This window comes from Sapajus apella, unplaced genomic scaffold (assembly GCF_009761245.1).
Source record: "Sapajus apella isolate SASKATOON/1434 unplaced genomic scaffold, GSC_monkey_1.0 scaffold38, whole genome shotgun sequence".
NCBI lineage: Eukaryota > Metazoa > Chordata > Mammalia > Primates > Cebidae > Sapajus > Sapajus apella.
The window spans coordinates 10,822,302-10,836,149 of record NW_022436978.1 but is presented as its reverse complement, the minus strand read 5'-3'; the positions used below and the strand labels follow the sequence as shown (position 1 = coordinate 10,836,149).

The 13,848-nt window shown below is 36.3% G+C and overlaps 1 pseudogene; it reads left to right on the top strand.

Annotated features, from left to right (window-relative positions):
• The window catches only part of LOC116565040, a 93,872-nt pseudogene extending 80,693 nt beyond the window's left edge, over window positions 1-13,179 (top strand).
• Window positions 13,180-13,848: the final 669 nt, after the last annotated feature.

The following is a 13,848-nucleotide window of genomic DNA, read 5'->3' as shown; positions in this document are numbered from 1 at the left end:
TAATCATTTAGAAAAATATATACTCAAGATGACAGAGAAAGTGGCAAAATTCGGCAATGTTTCTTAACATAGCAGTTGAAGGAAGGGATTTTACTCTTACCTAAGTCCAGAATGTTGAGTTGTTTTTTGTCCCATTTTTTTTTTTCCTGGGCAAGTTTTCACTGCCATTGCTAGAGGGCAGGAGAAAGAATGGCCCATTTGTTTAGTGATGACAAATAGCAGCTTTGGTCCTTACCTGGGAGGCTGTGTTAACCTGGGCCTGCCTTTTGTGTGTGCCCATGGGCAGAAAGCAGGAATTCGGTGTGGTGGCTGGAACCTGGCTGGGCTCCAATTTGGCGTGTGTCTCACATTGTCTGGGGAACACTTTGTGCCTGCTGAGGCACACTCCTCTCTCAGCGACTAGAGCCAAAAAAACAAAAGCTCCTGGTGCCAAGGCTACCGGCCTTATCTACAATCACTTATTCTTTCTTCCTGCCTTTTCAAGGGTAGTTTGACCTTAACTCAGTGCTTGTCTAGGCACAACTCATCAATTTTTCACTGACAAGTAAGTGGAAATGTCTTCTCTGATTCCTGAAACAGTGTCAGTCTTACAGATGAGTACCTTTTTTGACCTATTGGTGATTAGTACCTGCGAGAATATGTGTGTGCATGCACATGCTTGTGTGCATGTATTTATAACTCTGTATACATTACCATTAACCAAAATCTATCTAAGAATTCCTTTTACTTTTTGTTTTTTTAAGAAATTAGAGTTTCAACAATAGCTAATTCAATCCTGTCTATATCTCTAGATACTAGGATAAAATTTTGAAACAAAGAGAAAGAAGGATAATAGGATTCTTGTTTCTAATTTTTGTTTTTGTGGATAAAGTCATTAGGGATTATACAGGTTTACTTATACACTTATAGAGGTAAAAATGAAGACTAGAGAACAAAAGAATTACTCAAGGCCATAAAGCTAATTTACTGCAGAATACACTGAAGCCTTAATCTCTTAAGTTTAACTGACTACTCTTTATACCAAATCTTTCAGGAATGGTTATCTTGGTATCATGAAGCACTTGCAAAATGTGATTATATAATCCATCATAATTAGAATAACTTTCTTAGGAAAAATGACTGGAACCATTAACAGGGATTATCTTTGTGGCGTAAGATTGCTGGTGATTTTATTATTTTTGCTATTATCTGAATTTTTTAAATTTCCAAAGAAATATTTGTTATCTTACTGTTAACATTCTGGTATATATACTAGCCTTCATTTTCTGAGTATTCTGCTAGGCACTTCACATGGATCAGCTTTCTTACTTAATTTTTATAAGCCATCTCAACAATAGGTTCTTGTAAATGTCTGTTGAACATAACAGAATCCAAAGGTAACAAGGCCAAAAGGTTACTCTAAAAACATACCCCTTCTACTCCTAGAATTGTCTTTGAGATTCTGCTTGACTTCAAGTGTAATGTCCTCCTAGTAACAACAGGTGATTCCAGAGAGGGCCCAAACTTTAATACTTTTCTGAGAAGCCATATTAAAATATGAAGAGGAAGATTTCTATTCTGAATGAGTCTGGATTGCTCCCAGGTCACTGACCAGGGACATTTACCCCACAGAGTCAGCAGAGAGGCAGTGGCTTTTTAAAAATCCATACAAATAAAGACTTAAAACGATCTATTATATCTGTACCCATTAAATACTAAACATGAAACTCGCCAAAATGAATGGTTGAAGCAGAGGAATTTTGTGGTATGTTTCATGTCTCCCTTTATTTACTAAGATTCCCCAACCCATTTTGGCTTGCTGTCTAAGGCAGGACTCAAAGTTGCAATTTAAACAATAGACATCAACTATGCTTGAGGGCCCCCCCAGCTTGCAACCAGTGTTAATAACTAACCATGCAGACTAAGTATCACTCACACAGACCTTTAGAAGTAATTGTCTCTGTTTCATCTGGGACGGGAAGGAACAAGACTCCCTGTGTTTGGTCCTGCTCCAGCTCATGCTATGCAGTGATGACTTTTGTGTCCAGCATTGGATATGCCTTACAAGTTTCTCATGAATTAAAATCCCAAAGTCACCTTGAATACCTTTCTGGAGCAGAATAAGATTTAAGGAAACCTATAGGTAGGAGGCTTCTCTTGTAGAATTTGCAGCTCTGGGTTTAAGGATGCTCAAACCTGAATGCACCTAGAAGTTGTCAGTGTGTCTTTGGCCTGCTGCCTGTCTCCTATAGCTTTTGAGTCTAGAAGCAGATATGGCTATAGTCATTGGGAAATCAAAAAAAAAGCTGTCCAGAGACACATAGATCATTTGCCAAGCACTACACCCTGACTCTGTGTCTCGTTACTCTGGAGCCAGCTCAGTGAGTGTTGTCTCCATGTACTATTCTAGGAACCCAAGAGTAATCCCCTGAGTGAGGAAGGCTGCTGACCATCTCTTCCCTGGACCTGCTCCCTGACAAATCCACATGTCTTTTGCATTTTGAGTGGCTTTTAAAACTCAGTAAAATTCTACCTCTGCCCCAAAGAATTCAAGTGTCATGTTAGATTTAGCAGCCACTGTCTGGAGTCAGAGGTGATAAGAGCTGTTCATGGTTCAGAACCAGATTTATGGATCCACAAACTGTCTGGTGTAGCCTAGAAAAAGTAAGAGAAGACTTCTCACATTTGATATGCAGCCCAAATCTCCAGTCCTTTATTTGCTGAGGAAAGTGGCTATTTTGGAACACTAACACCGTATCTCTGGCTTCGTTGCCTATTAAGAGTTCTACTTTCTAGCTGGGCCCAGGCCTCTGATTACTGCTTGATCATCACCTGGGTCATCTCCTCTTTGACCTCCGTAAAAACCCTATGCGGGTGGCTAGCATTTTCCTGTCTCTGGACCCTGTTTTTAGCCTAACTACCCTTTTTCTATTACCTGAAACTGGTTTATCTTTCCTGTCTGCTTCTCTCTCATGGACATCCAAGTAACCCTCTCTCTGTTTCACCCCTAGTGGAACAAACATGAAAATCCATGTTTGTGATCTATATTTGTAGGTCAGAGAGAAGCTTTGTTACCATCAAATGCTATATTTTTATGATATTGACATCGTATAATCAGAATCATTCTTTGGAGCACAGATCAAAGAGGAAACAGAAAACTCCAATAGTTCCCAGTAGTGTAATAACAAAACAAAATAAACAAGCAAACACATGTTGAGAGTTTAATATATTGGGGTACCTGTTCAGTATCAATGTGATACCATGAGTAAATTTTTGTTGTTTCTACTCTGGTAATTAATTTTCTTATCTATAAAAAAAGACAATTGCACTAACTGTTCTCAGGAGTCCTCTGAGCACAACTTATCTAAAACCCCCTTTTATAAACATCGAACTGCATATTAACAGCAAATGTTAGATGAGGAGATGGGCATGAAAGCCAAGTGTGTAACTGGTCTGGAGGATGGGATAAGGAGCTGTCCCCAAACTGTCCTGTGGTTCCTGTCTATATCAGCTTCAGGTGAGCGCAGAAGAGCACTGACTGTGTCTGTAAACGCTCACACAGATGTCTGGACTACTTAGTGATCTCTTTCAGGTAGACTAGGCTCTTTCTCTGAGTCACTGCCAGCCCTTACTGATTGTCATCATTAAGGGAATGAGAATATTATCCATGGAGAAAGGTATAATTGTTTTTTCCCAGGAATACAAAGAGACTTGTAAATAGTCTTACAATTCCATTTTTCTCAACCCAAGAAGATATCACACTTGTAATCCCTGCCTGCAACAGAGCTCAGATGGAATTGTCCTGAAAAGTGCCATCTAATTTCAGTAGTTAACCACGACTACTAGTGACACTTGTATGTGTTTAGTCTTTCACTGATGTTTTCACATAGCTTATCTCACTTTATTCACAGAATAGCATGCCAAGGCAGGTCCAAGAGATATAATCTTTTAACTGATAAGGAAACTGAGACTCAGAGAAATAAGGCGCTTGTCTTAGCCACACAGCTAAAATCCAGATTTTCTGACTCCAAATGGTAATTTTTCTTCACAATCTCAAATATGAAGATATTTTATATTATTCCTGATGTCACAGTGCCATCTGTATTCAATAGTTATTGACCATATAAGTTCAGATATTATCATTTATTACATGCCTCTGGTAGTACGCACAAAAGCAAGTATGTCATCCTGGTTTCCTTCTCTATAATACAAAGTAACTCAAGTGCATCTCTAACAAACGGAATGGTTTCTCACGGTGGCTTTTGCTAGAGTTTTCTAATACCATCCAATCAGGGAAAAGGTACCCCAGGCAAGGGCTAAGCTTGTGCTTCCATGGGAAAATAGCCTAAATCTTTGCGCACGTCCACTATCGATTCCCAATTATCTCCAGGAGATGGCGCTGTGCATTAGTAAACACCCGGCTTACAAAGGTACAGGGCTTTAGGGAAAGATGCATTGGGGAAGGTAAGTGAGACGAACGTTTGTGAAGGAAAAAATATTGAACAGCTGACGCAGGACAAAGGCACATCTGTGGCATTTAGAAGATGGAGTATAAAATTGTGATTTAACATTTTAATAAGGCATATAAAACAATTATTTAGCTGTTACTTACTAAATGTCGCTGGTGAGTCAAATCAAACAGAAATTCTTCTATTCAACCCAGAGGATAGGGGCTTAGTAATACGGGTGAATGTGTACACTCTGTTGACATCGGCCTAGCTCTAGAAATGTTAAATTATTATCCAGTTATTTCCCAATATGAGAGTTCTTTCTTCTTTGTCCAAAATGCTTACTCCAAGCTGTTTCAGGTATGAAAGCAACCTTTGTCTCTTATGATCATCCTTCTTGCGGTTATTTTTATATGTAAAACGTTTTAGGCTCATAGCTTTTTAATGAACTTAAATAAAAAAAAACTGTTCTTATTTCTGTTACTGTTTCAATGACCGTGAAGGACTTTCACATCTTGCATACTTAGAGTCCCTGCAATTTCATCAAGGTCTTGCAGTCTGAGGGTCTAGCAGCATTTTGTTTCAGTTTCAAATACAGACCTAAGATCTTTTATTTTTGAGATCTCACAATCTTGAAGTATTTATTCCTAGGTTATTACTAAAAAGGAACTACAGAACAAGTGTCCAAGAAATGTAAAAGAAAGTTAAAATGAGTCTAATTAAAGCCGAAAGTCATGAAAATTCTGATAACATCGAAATTTTAGCCTTTTGGTGGCCCGAGTACTTGGGGGCTGAGCTGAAAAGAAAAGAGACAACTACTTTGACTCTTAGTGATTCTGTTCCAAGCCCTGTGAGATACATTAAAGCCACAACATCTCTACAAACATTTCAAATTCTTTTTGAAGCAACAAACTGATCAGTCCTTTAGCTACCTAATAGAGGAAAGTGGTTTACTTCTTAGAGAAAAAGAAACAAAGCTACATATATATAAAATATATATGTGTAGTGTATATATTTTACATATATACTACATATATACTATGCTACATATATACTACATATTAATATGTAGTGTATATAACAGTGTGTATCTGTAACATACTTAAGGCACAGTAAATGCATATAATAGTATGTAGTACAGTAGATACATTACATATATAAAATATTATATATAATACAGTATATTATGTATACTACATATATTACATATATATTATATATACCACATATATGTACTACTTTAACCTTTCCTTTTATATGTAATATTAGCATAAAAATATAAATTAGAAAACATAGCATAGTATGATCTATGACAAGAAAATATTTAGTAATGAGAGATATTTAACCATATGTTGGAATTATTAGACAAGAAGTTTTAATCAATTATATAAATATATTAAAGAGTTTACAGGAAAGGACAGGTATGATAATTGAGAAAATGGAACATTTCAGGAGAAACTTGAAAGCAGTTAAAAAATAGAAAATCTAGAACTAAAACTATAAGTATAGATAACTATATTTATAGTATTCAAAATAAAAAATTATTGAATGTGACTAAAAGCAGATTAGATATAATAGAAGAATGTATCAGTGAACTTTCTATTTGTTGAGTCAATAGAAATCATCCAATATAAAGCACCCAAGGAAAAATAATATAGAAGAAAATGGTCAAATTCTCAGGGACTTCTGAGAAACTATAAATTAGTCAACCGTATGTATAAATGGAGTGCTGTAAGGGCAGAAGAGAGGACACTGAACAAAGTAAAATTTGAATAAATACTGAATACAAGTTTTCAAATGTGATTTTTCAAAACACAGTCTAGAGGTCCAGGAGGCTCCAAAGACAAATTCCAAAGACAGTGCAAAAACAGAAATAACTATACTTAAGAATTTCCCAGGAAAGCTGCCAAAAACCAAACATTAAAACAATACAATCATGCATCACTCAACCATGGAGATACATTCTGAGAACTGTGTCATTAGGTGACTTTGTTGTCATATGGATATTGTAGAGTGTACTTACACAAAGCTAGCTGGTATGTCTACTGTTCTCCTAAGCTATATGGCATAGCCTATTGCTCCTAGGCTCCAAACCTGTACAGCACGTTACTGAATTGAATACTGTAGGCATTTGTACCATAATGGCAAGTATTTGTGTCTGTAAACATATTTAAACATATTAAAGGTATAGTAAAATACAGTATAAAATATTAAAAATGGGGCACTATATAAGGCACTTGCCATGAATGGAGCTTGCAGGAGTGGAAGTTGCTCTGGGTGAGTCAGTGAATAAGTAGTAAGTAAATGTGAAAGCCTAGGACATTACTGTATACAACTGTTGATTCATAAACACTGTACACTTAAGCCACACTAAATTTATTAAAAATTATTTTCTTTCTTCAATAATAAATTAACCTTAATTGACTGTAATTTTTTCACATTATAAACTTGTTAGTTTTTTAAACTGTTTTGTAATGAGTTTAATAAACATGTTGTATAGCTATGTACAAATATTTTCTTTTTTATATTCTTACTCTTTGTATTTTTAAATGTTCTTTTTTAAAAATTTATTTTGTTAAAAACAAAAAAAATAAAATAAACTCATTCATTAGTGTATGCCCACACAGGATCAGGATCAGTATAGCACTGTCTTCTATCTCCACATCTTGTTACACTGGAGAGTCTTTAGAGGCAACAACATGCATGAAGCTGTCATCTATGATAACAGTGCCTTCTTCTGGTATATCACCTGAAGAACCTGCCTAAGACTGTTTCATATATACATATATATGGTTATCTGTGAAATATATATGTATTTTTAGACTGTTTCACATATATATATATATATATATATATATATATACAGTTACCTGTGAAATATAAATATGTGTGTATATGTGTGTGTGTGTATATATATATATACATATATGTGTGTGTATATATATACACATATATGTATATATATACACATGTATATATACATATATGTATGTGTATATATATATACACATGTATATATACATATGTGTGTGTGTGTATATATATATATATACACACATATATATATATTAGAAGGGCTACATTCTAAAGATAAAAAGGTAGTGTAGTGTGGTGAATACACAAACCAGTGGTTATCATTATCAAGTGTTATGTAGTGTAGATTACAAAAATTTTTTCCCATTCTGTTGGTTGCTGGTTCATGCTAATGATTGTTTCTTTTGCTGTGCAGAAGCTCTGGAGTTTAATTAGGTCCCATTTGTCTATTTTGGCCTTTGTTGCCAGTGCTTTCGTTTTAGTCATGAAGTCCTTGCCTATGCCTATGTCCTCAATGGTTTTGCGTAGATTTTCTTCTAGGGTTTTTATGATGCCCACATAGCCAAGACAATCCTAAACAAAAAGAACAAAGCTGGACCCATCACGTTACCTGACTTCGAACTATACTACAAGGCTACAGTAAGCAAAACAGTGTGGTACTGGTACCAAAACAAAGATATAGACCACTGGAACAGAACAGAGGCCTCGAAGCAATGCTACACATCTACAACCATTTGATCTTTGACAAACCTGACAAAAGCAAGCAATGGGGAAAGGATTCCCTGTTTAATAAATGGCATTGGGAAAACTGGCTAGCCATGTACAGGAAGCAGAAACTGGACCCTTTCCTGACACCTTACACTAAAATTAACTCCAGATGAGTTAAAGACTTAAACATAAGACCTAACACCTTAAAAACCTAGAAGAAAATCTAGGCAAAACCATTCAGGACATAGGCATAGGCAAGGACCTCATGACCAAAACACCAAAAGCATTGACAACAAAAGCCAAAATAGACAAATGGGACCTAATTAAACCCCAGAGCCTCTGCACAGCAAAAGAAACCATCATTAGAGTGAACCAGCGACCAACAGAATGGGAAAAAATTTTTGCAATTTACCTATCTGACAAAGCACTTGTATCCAAAATGTCCAGAATACAAATTTACCTGAGAGACTGAAATTTTTAAAAAAAAAAAAAAAAAAAAGAAAGAAAGAAAGTTAGCCAGAAATTCTGCAGCAGAAAAATTTAATTAATAATATAAAAAATACAGTAGAGGTAATCAACATCAAAACTGATCAAGCAGAAGAAGGAATCTGGGAATCTGAAGATAGGATATTTGAAGATATACAGCCAGAAGAGAAGAAAGAAAAAAATAAGAGAGGCTGAGTCAGAAACACCTGAGACCAGCAGTTTGGGACAAGTCTGGACAACAGAGTCAGATCCTGTATCTAAAAATAAAATAAATTAGCTGGCCATGATGGTGTGTGCCTGTAGTCCCCAGCTGCTCAGAAGGCTAAGGTGGGAAGGTTGCTTGAGCCCGGTAGTTTGAGGCTGCAGAGTGCTATGATTACGCCATTGCATTCCAGCCTGGGTGATAGAAAAAAAAAGGCAAATGTTTGAGTCATACTGTTTAAGACAGAGAAGAAAAAGATAAAAGGTGTAAAATACTTATTTAAACATATAATAGCAGAAGCCTTACTGGTCTTTTTCTTACTATAAAAAAAAAAAACTTTAAAAACATGGAAAAAGATATAAATATCCAGGTACAGAAAAGTCAAGGGTCTCTAGTGAGATTTATTTAGAACAAAACCACCCCAAGAGCTATTATAATCAAACTATCAAAAATCAGACAAAGTGTATTCTGAAAACAAAAAGAGAATGAAACAAATAACGTATAAGGGACTTCGAGTATGACTAACAGCAGAATTCTCAGCAGAAATCTCACAAGGTACATTAAACTGAGAGATACTCAAGTTCCCAAAGGAAAAAAAATGCCAACAAAGAATACTGTACTTGGAAAAGCTGTTCTTCAGCAATAAAAGAAAGAAAAAGATTTCCAAGACAAAATGTAGAGAGTTTATCACAAGCAGACCTTTTTATAAGAAATGCTGAGGGGCATTATTCAAGCTGAAAGAGAAGGACACTACAGGTATACCCCCAAATTATTGTGGGTTAAGTTTCAGACCACCACAATAAAAGCCAATATTACAATAAAGTGAGTCACACAAATTTGTTGGTTTCTTAGTGCGTATAACAATTATTTTACACTATACTATATTGAGTGTGCAAGAGTATTATGTCTATAAGAATAATATGCATATCTTAATTTAAAAATAGTTGATAATTTAAGCCCAGGAGTACTAGGCTGTATTATGCTATGCTGATTAGGTGTCCACACTAAATTTAGCATCAATATAGTGACTTCACAAAGCTAGAACCACCAAGTTGCTTAAGGATAGGTGAGCCCACCCAGATCAGATATCCAACAGGTTGAAACTTTTATGCTGAGTAATAGTAGGTTCAGAGATAGCCAGCCCAGAGATATTGGAGAGATCATCTGAGATGATACTAAGGCAAAACTCCTGCTGGAGTCTTTGGGCTGGCTGGCCTGGAGTCTGGGTCAGCAAGTAGGTGAGGCTGAAGCCTGGATACACTTGGGTGGACTTGTTTATTTGGTCTGCTAGGGTGGGCCTGGAATCTGTGTTTCTGGATCCACCAGAACTTCCCTTGTTGCAAGACTGAAGCCTGCTGCCACTTGTGTTGGCCTAATTATGAGCTGAACCTGAACCCCAGGGCTGCTATGTTGAATTGATAAAGGGCCAAATCTGGAAATTCTGTGGCAGGTCTAGCATTGTAATGGGTCCACTACTAATAGCCTGTGAGTAGCCACTGAACTCATAGTGAAACCTCATCTCTTAAAAAAAAAAAAAAAAAAAAAAGGCACCACAGTGAAACCTCGTCTCTTAAAAAAATAAGAAAATAAAAGGATCATAAGGTCTACAGCTATAAAGGAACCATAAAGGATCATAAAGGCCTACAGCTGCCTCTTGAGAAACATAGGGAATAGAGGGTACTGATCTACCACACAGTAAAAAAATCTTTATTTAAACTATTGGCATCCCAAAAACTTAACTACTGATAGCCTATAGCCTACTGTTGATTAGATACCTTACCAATGGTATAAACAGTTAATGAGCGTGTATTTGATACGTTATATGTACTATATATTGTATTCTTACTATAAAGTAAGCCAGAGAAAAGAAAATATTATTAAGAAAATCATAAGGAGAGTAAAATATATTTGCTATTCATTAAGTGAAAGTGTGTCATCATAAAGGTATTTTTCCTCTTTTCTTCATGTTGAGTAGGCTGAGAAGGACAAGGCAGAGAACAGATTAATTTTCCTGTCTCAGGGTTGGCAGAAGCAGAAGAGAAGAATAAGGTGGAATTAAAGGCAGGCACACTTGATGTAACATTTATTTTTTTTAATTCATGTATAAGTGGACCCCCACAGTTCAAACTCACGTTGCTTGAGGGTCAACTGTATTATAAATTATTATATGCTAACAAATTGAATAACCTAAAAGAAATGGGTAAATTTCTAGATAAATGCAACCTGCCAAGATTAAATCACAAAGAGGTAGATCAATAACAAGTAAGGAGATTGAATCAGTAATCAATAGTCTTTAATCAAAGAAAAGCCCAGTACCTGATGGCTTCACTTCTGAATTTCCCCCCAATTTAAAGAATAATGAATAAGAATAATGAATCCCAATTCTTCTCAAACTCCTCCAAAAAAATTGAAGTGCAGAGAAAACCTCTGAACTCATTTTACAAGGCTAGTGTTATCTTGATACAAGAACCAGTAAAGGACATGAAAAGAAAATAAACTATTAAATAGTTGCCAGTATTCCTAATTAGAGGCAAGACTCCTCAACAAAATATTAAGGAACCAAATTCAACACTGCTCTTCAAACTGAAAAAAAAAAGTATCCATCTCTTTTGTTGCCTTTTCCCATGTTGCTCTCCCCTTTTCTTTATGGTTTTGTGATAACATGTTATGTCTTAAGCTTCTGTGCATGTGGAATAAAAAGACAATCACCTAAGATGTAGTAGACTCGAATACCCTCATCCCCACTACCTCTTTGCATAATGATGATCTTCCCTTTTTTAAAGAGGGAATCTGACCATACACAGATATATTCTCACATAATCTTTTGCTACTGTAATTGATTTCAAATTCAGACTGCTTTGTTAGTATGTTAAGGTTTAGCATATAGGATACCACACGCATTCTGTGCGGTCATATGTGCTGCTTGAACATATGTAAAATAAGGAAAAAAAATCAAATCAAATGGATGATTTCTGTGATGATAAATGTACCAGTTGAACTTCAGATGCCAACATGTCATTATGTATTTCCCTATCATTCATGTACAGATAATATTTTTAATCTGTGAACTCCATGTAGATGTTTGACATATTCAATAAGCTTGGTAAAGCAAATGGACTTAGAAGTAGATAATGCTGAGGCAGGTTTCATATTAGTAGTTACAAAAAAAAAACATGGCCAAATGTGATGGCTCATGCCTGTAATTCTAGCATATTGGGAGGCTAAAGCAGAAGGCGTTCAAGACCTTCTGTGCCCACGTGTTCGAGACCAACCTGGATAACATAGACAGATCTTTCTCTACAAAAAAATTAAAAAATAAAATAGCAGAGTGTGGTGGCACATGCCTGTAGTTGCAACTACTCAGGAGGCTGACATGGGAGAGTCCATTGAGCCAGAGAGGATGAGGCTATAGTGAGCTGTGATTGCACCATAGCACTCCAGTTTGGGTGACAGAGCAAGGCCCTGTCAAAAACAATCAGACAAAACAAAACAAACAAGAAAGAGGCTTGGAGTAGTAGACAACCTTAAAAGAAAAATTAGAAAGTGAATAAAATATGAATCAAATATAGCATTATAATAAAGGGAAAAAATTGAGAAATCAATTTTCCACATCAAAGCAAGCATAGGGTGTAGAAATATTTTTGGTCCCAGTATTCTAACGCTGCCTAGCTGCTTCCTGAGGTCTACCACAACTCTGCCATTCTGTATTTCCAAGAATTTTTCCCCATACTCACTTTCCTTTTCCATCAAGTCATGCTTGTGGGTTATCAAAGAGTCTGGGGGATTCAGCCTATGGAGAGAAGAAGTTAGGGCACATATTCTGCAGTCAGAGTTTCTGAATTCAAATATTGAATTCACTCTTTTCTAATTGTGAACTCTTGAGGAATTTACTTGTCTCTCTGGGCCTTACTTTCTCATCTGTAAAAGGGCATTATAATAGTGATGGCTTCATTGTGTGATTGTGCAATTACATTCATTAATATATGGTAAGCTTTTGGACCCATGACTCACCTATGATAAAACAGTCAATCAAGAGTTGCCATTACTATTTTAGTTCAATCTGGAACTGCTAAAGATAGATATTTTATGTAATTCTATCTGATTCTCTTCTTTCCTTTCCTTTTCTTTTTCCCACTTTTCCTTCTTTCCTCTCCTCTTTCCACTTTCTTTTTCCTTCCTCCTCTCCTTTATTCCTTCCTCCCTCCCTCCCTCCCTTCCTTCTTTCCTTCCTTCTTTCCTTCCTTCTTCTTTCTCTTTTCCTTGTTTCTTCATCACCTCTGTCCGTATCACCTTTTCTAGATAAGCGTCTTAGGAGGCCTTGACTTAGTTGCCAAATGCTTTGGGCACATCTTACTTGATCAAGCAGGCCAAGTATCAGCCAGCTTGCTGAACCTCTCTAGTGTCCAGGCCATGCTCACTGTAAGCTCCATCAAGCTGCAGAGAGTGCCAGACACGGATTTCATTAATCCTACCATCAGTCGGTCCAAATTCATTGCAGTTAATACAATGCCCTTTTCTCTAACCATGCCAACATTTTCTTGACATCCTGTATGACCTCCTGTTATTTCTCAACAAAAGCTGGCAAGCACAACCTGGCTGGGGAAGTAAAACAGCCCAGCGGGCCACAAACTGCTGAGTGCATCCATGCTTAAATGAACAGCACATTCCAAAGAAATCCACAGAAGCTCAACTCAGAAGAAAAAAAAGAAAGAATGCAGAATCCCTTATAGGAGAGAATAATCATCTAAGCCACTAGACTTTCATATTTATATTTTCTACATTGAAAACAAGAGTGACTACTACTGAAAAATCCTTGACCATTCAGATTGTAGTACCATGGTTTGCAATGTCATTCTTACCTTTCCGCATCAGAATTTACCCTCACAAAAAGAATCACAGATGTCCTCTTGATGGAACAAGTCTCTAACATCTTTGAAGTCTCTGCCAGTAACACCAAAAAGAAAGCAGCATGCCATGTATATGACTAGGTTTAGTTACAGCTCAGCTTTGAAAGACTGGGAAGACCGCTATATAGTATTAGGTTGGTGCAAAAGTAATAGCAATGTTTGCAATTAGAAGTAATGTGCAAGGAAACGTGGAGTTTGTTTAATTTCAAACATTTTAACTTTTCCTTTATGATTTTTGTAAAAAGGGATAGCATTAGGAGAAATACTAATAATGATGGGGAGATGGATGCAGCAAACCACCATG